This window comes from Oryx dammah, unplaced genomic scaffold, assembly GCF_014754425.2.
Source record: "Oryx dammah isolate SB20612 unplaced genomic scaffold, SCBI_Odam_1.1 HiC_scaffold_29, whole genome shotgun sequence".
In the NCBI taxonomy this organism is placed as follows: domain Eukaryota; kingdom Metazoa; phylum Chordata; class Mammalia; order Artiodactyla; family Bovidae; genus Oryx; species Oryx dammah.
Genome location: NW_024070213.1, coordinates 23,754,693 through 23,764,555, shown reverse-complemented (window position 1 = coordinate 23,764,555; position 9,863 = coordinate 23,754,693).

Sequence of the window (9,863 nt, the reverse complement as noted above, 5' to 3'; positions counted from 1 at the left end):
CGCCCCTCGGCAACATGAGACCAGCGGATTCCAAGGAGGCAGACCCATCCATCCACAGCGCTGCTGAAAACCACCCAAACAGTCTCCTGCTTGAGGCTGAAAAATATTCCTGGGATAGGCACATCCCAGAAGCTGCCCTTTGATCCTGCGAACCAGAACTCTTGACATTTACCATCAGGAAATTCTTCCTGATATCCTGCTGAGGTCCACTAACCACACAAGCTCGTTTCTTCTAACTTATACTGCATGGAAATTCCTAACGGCTGCCAATCACCATCTCTAAATAGTACCTTTAACTCCTTGCTGACTGCTCTTAAACCTTCCTAACCTGTCTTCTTTCCTCTATATTCGTCGTAATCCAAAATTTTCACCTTTTAAAAAAATTTCCAAGCCATTTAATTGACTTTATTATTTTCTCTTTTCCTCTTTTGTCAACATTCCTTCTTTTTTTGCGTAAAAGAATGGGATTCCAAACCCCTGTAGGTATTTGGTAAATGCTAACACATAAATTCCCATGAGCTATATTCTGTTCAATATTGGGTTCATTTTTCAATTATTTCACTTGAAGTCTTCCTGCCAATAACTATGGTCAGCATTGACTACACAGATCTTAACATCTTTACAAGGTATTTTTCTCTTGATGACCTTCAATAGCAATTTCATTATACTTTGTGCTCGGTATGTTTCTTTTTATCTTATGGTATTAAATTATTCCTTTTAGGTTTATATTTCTCCAAAACTGAAAGATATTCTTGTCTGTCTCCTTCACAGCCAATCTTGTTCTTTGTATGGGAAAGTGTTAGTTGCTCAGTTGTGTCTGACTCTTTGCAACCACATAGAATGTAGCCTGCCAGACTCCTCTGTTCATGGAACTCTCTAGGCAAGAATACTGGAATGAGCAGCCTTTCCCTTCTCCAGGGGATCTTCCCAACCCAGGGACTGAATCTGGGTCTCCTGCTTTGCAGGTAGATTCTTTACCGTCTGAGCCACGAGGGACTTATGAGCAAAGAACGGAACTTATCTAGAAAGAAGAAATTTCTAAAGGTTCTCATTCATTCACTAAAGATCAGACTTAGTACTAGAAACTTCTGTCATCTCTAGATCCTCTCTTTGTGTAATTATCTTCCTGCTGCTGCTGCTGCTAAGTCACTTCAGTCGTGTCCGACTCTGTGCGGCCCCATGGACGGCAGCCCACCAGGCTCCTCCATCCCTGGGATTCTCCGGGCAAGAACACTGGAGTGGGTTAATTATCTTCCTAAGACTCTATATTCCTTTCCCCAGGGCTGTATTATTGTTTAAATAGCTAAACATTAATATGTCACAGCTATTTTTCACTGTGGAAACAGCCATTCATTAGTCCTAGTTGGCAAGACTGCCATGTTTTTTCCTTAAATTATGCAGGAAGTGGTGATATTATCCAATACTTTGTAAAAGCTATTGGATGGTTTGGAAGACTATGACAGAAGGAAGGAGTGGGAGCAGCATGAGTCAGAGGAATGCCAGGAAAGTTTATATTTGAGACTTACCTCTCTGTGTCTGTGGCGCTGTGACCTTGGAAAAACCACTATCTTAGAACTTCCACTCATCAAGGATAATACAATAATAATTCATAGGATTTTTTTTTTTGAGATCTCAAAGTGACAATATATATTAAATAAGGTTTGTCATTACTTTTTTTGAAGACTTTTTCTGATGTGGACCATTTGTGTAAAGTCTTTATTGAATTTGTTACAATAATGTTTTTGTTTTATATTCTGGTGTTTTGGCCCCAGTGCCTGTAGGATCCCCCCAACCAGGGATCAAACCTGTACTCCCTGCACTAGAAGGTGAAGTCTTAAGCACTGGACTGCCAGGAAAGTCTCAATCATTACTTTTATTTTTTTAAATTTAATGCTACCCTCCCTTTTCTGGGTAATAATCATTTATCTAATCGTCTGAACTTATAGCAAAGGAGAGGCTTCCTTCAGGGTCTTAAAAGAATTAGGATGGGGGGCGGGGCCTCACACCTGAGATTGGAGAAATAGTTGAAACTTTAAAAGTTTTTGTTTTATCAAATATGGAGGTACTGGGAGTTGAATCTAGGGCCTCATTCCTACTGTGCATTTGCTCTACCACTGAGCTCCACCCCGACCTCCCTTGAAATAACTATAACTTGTAAAATGTGAGCTTTATTATCATCCAGATATGGTGAAGCCGACAGATCAGGAGATGATCGCCACTGCAAAGAGAGCTTGTTACTCACAGTTCCCAAGAGGAGGGAACAGCTGTGTCACAAAGAACCACTTGGGGAAGCACCAGGGTTGGTCAAGAGACAGAAGGACCAAGGGGGAAATATGGGCAAGGGCCTTCATTGTGGCATTTGTGGGAAGGAACAGTCAAGGCAGGGTAAGCAGGATGGACTGATATAAATAATTTCAGCAGACTCTGGGCTATAGAAACTGTCCTTAGTTGCATTGAACCTGGCCCTGGTGTTATTAGAGCATATGGACTGTGTTCCAGATGCGATGAGAGTCTTGTGAGAGCTCAGTAACAGAAGTAGTTGGGGTATAAAGTATGGACTTGTTGGTTTGCATATTAAAGAAACTCTATCAAGTGAATTGTTTATTATCATTAGGATTGGCTAGCTCTGGAAGGAGCAGTCTCTCCGGGGGGCAGCAAATTCCCAGATGTCAAGTCATCAGAAACATTCATTGCTTATCTGCAATCTTCTATCACTCACCTGTCATGAGATTTCTTTGTCAACTCACCTGGTTTGGTCATGCTACAAAGGAAGGCATACTGTCTTTATCAGGCCCTTATGAATATACATACACCTTGGGTGTGTGGGGATAAGATGGGTGCTAAGTGGCCCATTATGAGAGGACACTTCACTTATTCATATGTCCACTCATTTATTTAAATACTAATCAACTACAAGTAAGTCAGGCAGGACTGGAAAAGGCCAGTTTTCATTCCAATTCCAAAGAAAGGCAATGGAAAAGAATGCTCAAACTACCGCACAATTACGCTCATCTCACATGCTAGTCGGAGAAGGCAATGGCACCCCACTCCAGTACTCTTGCCTGGAAAATCCCATGGACGGAGGAGCCTGGCGGGCTGCAGTCCATGGGGTCGATGAGAGTTGGGCACGACTGAGCGACTTCACTTTCCGTTTTCACTTTCATTCATTGGAGAAGGAAATGGCAACCCACTCCAGTATTCTTGCCTGGAGAATCGCAGGGATGGAGGAGCCTGGTAGGCTGCCGTCTATAGGGTCGCACAGAGTTGGACACGACTGAAGCGACTTAGCAGCAGCTTAGCAGCAGCACATGCTAGTAAAGTAATGCTCTAAAATTCTCCAAGCCAGGCTTCAGCAATACGTGAACCGTGAACTCCCTGATGTTCAAGCTGGTTTTAGAAAAGGCAGAAGAACCAGAGATCAAATTGCCAACATCCGCTGGATCATGGAAAAAGCAAGAGAGTTCCAGAAAAACATCTCTTTCTGCTTTATTGACTATGCCAAAGCCTTTGACTGTGTGGATCACAATAAACTGTGGAAAATTCTGAAAGAGAAGGGAATACCAGACCACCTGACCTGCCTCTTAAGAAATCTGTATGCATGTCAGGAAGCAACAGTTAGAGCTGGACATGGAACAACAGACTGGTTCCAAATAGGAAAAGGAGTACATCAAGGCTGTATATTGTCACCCTGCTTATTTAACTTATATGCAGAGTACATCATGAGAAATGCTGGACTGGAAGAAACACAAGCTGGAATCAAGATTGCTGGGAGAAATGTCAATAACCTCAGATATGCAGATGACACCACCCTTATGGCAGAAAGTGAAGAGGAGCTAAAGAGCCTCTTGATGAAAGTAAAAGAGGAGAGTGCAAAAGTTGGCTTAAAGCTCAACATTCAGAAAATGAAGATCATGGCATCCGATCCCATCACTTCATGGGAAATAGGAGAAACAGTGGAAACAGTGTCAGACTTTATTTTTTTGGACTCCAAAATCACTGCAGATGGTGACTGCAGCCATGAAATTGTTATGACCAACCTAGATAGTATATTCAAAAGCAGAGACATTACTTTGCCGACTAAGGTCTGTCTAGTCAAGGCTATAGTTTTTCCTGTGGTCATGTATGGATGTGAGAGTTGGACTGTGAAGAAGGCTGAGCACCGAAGAATTGATGCTTTTGAAGTGTGGTGTTGGAGAAGACTCTTGAGAGTCCCTTGGACTGCAAGGAGATCCAAACAGTCCATTCTGAAGGAGATCAATCCTGGGATTTCTTTGGAAGGAATGATGCTGAAGCTGAAACTCCAGTACTTTGGCCACCTCATGAGAAGAGTTGACTCACTGGAAAAGACTCTGATGCTAGGAGGGATTGGGGGCAGGAGGAGAAGGGGACGACCGAGGGTGGGATGGCTGGATGGCATCATGAACTCGATGGACGTGAGTCTGAGTGAACTCTGGGAGATGGTGATGGACAGGGAAGCCTGGCGTGCTGCAATTCACGGGGTCGCAAAGAGTTGGACATGACTGAGTGACTGAACTGAACTGAACTGAAGTCAGGCAGAAATGCCTCCTAAGAGAGAAAGTTAGCCTTGACTGATGAACGACAGAACAGGGAAGTTTCAACTGTAGTGACAACAGGCAGCACAGAACCCATCAGACTGATTCTGGGTCATGGATAGAGAAAAGTAGAGCAGGGAAAGCTGGATAAAAATGAATGGAGAGCTATGTGAAGAGATGGATAAGAGGCTGGTGGTGGGCTGGGGAAGAGAAGTCAAAGGAAGAAAAAAGTGACAGGAGTATCCCACAAAAGGGAAGAGGCTCACCACAGACAACTTTATTTCACAATCGAGTTTGGAACCAGCCCTATGTGATTCAGACAGTAAGGAATCTGCCTGCAATGCAAGAGATCTGGGTTCCATCCCTGGGTCAGGAAGATCCCTTGGAGAAGCAAATGGCAACCCATACTAGTATTCATGCCTGGAAAACCCCATGGACAGAGAAGCCTGGAGGGCTACAGCCCACGGGGTCACAAAGAGTCAGACACTAGACACAACTGAGCGACTAACAACATTCGCCATGTATTTCACCTTCCTGAAAGGATCTGGTTTCCTAAGCAAGGAAAATAAACAGGAAATGGGATGGTATCTGACGCATGCCCCTAATTACAGCACTTTTACATCCAGAGACATAAGAATAGAAAAAGAAGAACATTTAAAAATTCTTTTACATTCTGAACCTTTGGAGAAAATATACTTGAGAAATCAAAGAAACAAATGAATTTTAAAATCATACTTCTGTAAACAGGCGTGAGATTCACCTGCATTCAGATCATACCTAAGGTAGGTCAAGGTGTCATTCTTGTTTTTCTGTTCCACAACCAGAGGTCATTGTTTCTGTGAGTTTCACAGCAAAATCTCTGAGTGACACTAGAGCAGAAGGTTAGGGAGAGTGAAGGGTGAGGAGGTTAAAAGCTGCATGTATGGGTTTTGAAAAGTTGTGTGGAATCCAGACTTTAATGCGTCATTGTCCAAACAGTTGCACTCGGTCTTAATAGCAGGATTCGATGTCTACATTAGACCCACTATTCTTAATATGGTAACATGGTTTTAGCCTAGGCTCGAGGAAGAAAAAAATAGATGAGATTTGATGTAATTCCAGCTGTAGTGAAGTAAGAATTTAAAAATTAACAAATGTGTAGTGTTTCAGGTCCTATTTCCCAGAAAGAAGACTCTGAGACTGAATTTCCTTCAGGAAGTTTATTGCAGGGGGAGCAGGGGGTGGTGGGCAGTGTTCTTAGGACCTATGAGGAAATGAAGAAAATCGGATTGGGCAGAAGGAAAAGCTGGTATGTGATATTGTCACATAACGTCTCAAATTATCCCATGGGGCTATTAAGGGCTGAAATGTCTTTGCAGGGTCATACCAAATTGGAGAATGGAGAAGGCGCCTTTATACCCTGACGCTGATCATTTGATGCAAATCACGTTTCCCAGGTGGCTCAGTGGTAAAGAATCTGTCTGCCAAAGCAGGAGCCCCTAGAAACAAGAGTGAGATCCCTGGGTCAGGAAGATCCCCTGGAGGAGAATATGGCAACCCACTCCAGTATTCTTGCCTGGAAAATCCCATGAACATAGGAGATCTGGTGGGCTATAATCCATGGAGTCTCAAAGAGTTGGATATGACTGAGCATGCACGCATGCACATTGCTTGTTGGGAAAAGATATTTAACAGTATCAACAGTGCCTTACCTTCCTGTCTCCATTTCCTGTTCCTCATTCCTTCTTGTACGTTCCCTTTCTTGCTAATAATTGCCAACCCTGAGTTCCATCTTTTATTACTTTCCCACCAACGCATGGTCTCTGTCTCCACTTCTTCCTCCATCTTTACCTATCCTAGGATATTGCTCCAGGTGACTACGTCGGGGAGAGGTTGAAACAGGTTGAGTTATAATATGAGCGCTGAGCACAAAGGGTCCAGGGAAAGAAGTATCTGGAAGGAAGCAGGTACATGTTGAACATTATATTGCAAGTCCTGGCCCTGTCCCACACCATCCACTTTTATCTCTGTGACCATGGGACTCTCACTGGTCTCAGTGGGCACTCCACTGCACTTGGGCAGACGTGCCACTGAATGAAAATGGGAAATAATTACTTGCATTGACTCAGTCTGCTCACTCCACCTGCTCGTTTCCCTTCACACCACTAATAATATGCCAGGGCTGGAGAGGGGAAGAGGCTAAGTCAGTCAACAAGGGGAAATGTGAGGTGTTTGTGGGCAGGCAGGTGGTTTTGTGGTAAGATATTTACACGATGGTGCAATGCAAGAATGGTAGCAGCCAATGATGGGATGTTGATTTGTAAGGCAACAGGCTAATGGGTCAGAGAACTATTGCAGGGCTGGGGCCAACCAGTGTTTGGAAAAGAATGGTAGTCAGTGAGGTTAAGCCTGGATATAATTATGGAAGCTAGACCAAGTGTTAAAATGGCAATTTACCAAAGGTGACAGTTTTAGAATTGCCGTCAACTTATGACCTCTCTTTCTCCTTCCACCATCTCATTTTCCAATTTGCTAAATTACAGCATATTCAAGTTCATCAGGACTTCTTCAGGGAGAAAGTCACCATTTTCTAATTACATGATTTTAATTACATTTTAGCATCTTATTAGCACAGCCATGTCTGAAAAGTCACAAAACACAATTTTCACATAGTTTTCAAAATATCTGGTTTTAACCACAATGTTCTCAACTTCTGAGAAGAGATAGAAATTTTAAGAATAAACTTTAAAAGGACTTTGTTGCTATATAAGTAAGGAATGAATGAGGAAGACTGTGATAACCATCAAGCAGGATCTTACAAGGGATGTATTTGGAACAAAACATATAATAGATACAACTCTTAGTCACCAAAAACAGAATAAAATCCAAACCACAGCAAAGGCTTTTTCATTTGGGAAGCCAACGGTGATTTCTCATGCACTTCTACAAATTCTTGACCATGTTTCAGTTTATCCTAAAAAAAACAGATACTCAATAATCGAGATAAAAGATTTTATTTTTTTTTCCTATGAGGGATTGACCCCTTAGAATCTGAGCAAAGTGGTTACAGTTGTATGAAAAGGAAGAAAAGTCAAGGGAATAGGAAATCTCTAAAGGAAAAAAAATCACCTCTCCAGGCAACTGTCCCTTCAAGTTACTCCTCTGTTCAGCACTAAAACGATGGTCATGGGGGACTTCCCCAGTGGTCCAGTGGTTAAAACTCCACCTTGCAATGCAGAGTACATGGGCTCAATCCCTCATCAGGGATCTAAGAACCCACAGACCCTGGTGGGGGGGCAACTAAGCCCATGTGCCACAACTAGAGAGTCTGTGAGACAACAAAAGATCCTGCGTAACACAATGAAGACTTCACATGCTGCAACTAAGACCCAATGCAGCCAAACAAACAAATAAACAAACAAAACATTTTTAAAAAGACTGTCACAGATTTTGTTTGATTAAGACATCTTACCTCTAATAATTTGTCATAATAATTGTCCACTAGAAGTGTTGGCTGTGGATAGTCCACAAAGAGGTATATGAAAGGATCTGTCTCTTTAGACTAGACATGGAGAATTAAAATTTAAAATAATAGAGTCCAAAAGAGAAGCGACTCTTAACAATCCAACCGCTCTTCAAAATTAGCCCAACATATTGAAGAAACAGAAGCATCTCTTGTGAAAATAAACCTAGGAGCAAACATGCCTTCCAGTCTTCCTTTATTAGACAACTTCTCTAATTCATATTAATAGGAGGGAATAGTAGAAGAGGGACATGATGAAGTCCCTCTTCATCATGAAGAGAGGGGACATTTGGGTTTGAATCTGGATTGGCCCATTAAATTCACCATGTCATCTTGGGAATACCGTAGATCTCATTTTCCCAGCATATAAAATAGGGTTGTCTTAAACTTTCTAACTCCTCACATTTATATAGCCAGGATTAAATGAGTTGAGGAATGTAAAACATTCTGAGATGTAAAAATACACATTGACTTTGGCCTCAGAAACTCCTGTAACTAGCCCTGCACACACACACACACACACACACACACACACACACACACCCTGTCCAGATGTACTATAAAAGGCAGTCTTGAATGGCTAAGAAGGAGAAGGGACAAAACAGGAGAATCCCCAAACATGGAGTCAATCGATTCATAAAGCGTTAACTCAGAACATATGATCAGCTGTGTTCAAGCCAAATTGTTTCTACATTAATTTCTCAACCCAGAAGAGCCAAAACTGAAACTCCTCCTTTGTAGGTGCTATGCTGTGCTTAGTCATGTCCGACTCTTTTGAGACCCCATGGACTATAGCCCACAAGGCTCCTCTGTCCATGGAGATTCTCCCAGAAAGAATACTGGAGTGGGTTGCCATGCCCACCTCCAGGGGATCATCCCAACCCAGGGACAAAACCCAGGTCTCTCGTATCGCAGGCGGATTCTTTACTGTCTGAGCCACCAGAGAAGCCACCCCCGCACCCCCTGCCCCTTTGTAGGTACTGTTTGAGACATGGTTTGATCCAGCACTAACAAGGGAAGACATCTTACTTCTCTGAAACCTAGTTCCCAGCACACAATATAAGTGATGGGAAATGTGACTGTAAAGATTCCTTGAACTAACATTGTCAATTTTGGAAAACTGAAGGACAAAGAGTGCACAACGGACTGATAGTTCCTGTCCTGGGCACCAGGCCAGACATATTGCTTCCTTATTGTCTCCTCAGAATGAAAATAACTTTGGTTCAGTTCAGGCCAGCACAGCCTTAATCTACCACTGGTTTGTAAATCAATTATTTGACTCAACTCAAAAGCAGCTGATTCTATTCCTGTCTGACTCTCCATGCCAAAACTCAGCCCCCAGTTTGTTTGATTTTAATACATTTATTCTGTTGTTGTGAACATTGTGCAAAATGGAAAAAACAAGTCTAGACGGATTTGAGTTCAGGAAGGGAGGGCAGGGTCTCTTTATTAAAAATAAACATCCTCCTCCTTGCTTCCTTTCCACTCTTTTCTCACAAATCTGCTCCCCCAAAGCCCTCAGAATCCAGGGCTTCAACATGTGCTTATTCCCTCAGATCTGTGTAGAGCAGCTCAGCGAAAAATAGAGCCCAGAATACAAGAAATTCCCAAAGGCAACTAGCAGGAACATGAATTACCTAAACCCTAGCAGAAACCTTTATCTTCCTTTTATGAAAGTTGGCACATTATCCCAGTGAATGAGACACATTTTTATCTGAATCTTGCCTTCCATGGTTTTTGGGCTCTCACTGCACTTCTAGTGTTAAGCAGGGATGGTGGTCTTTATCACTTCCTGTCCCAACATGATA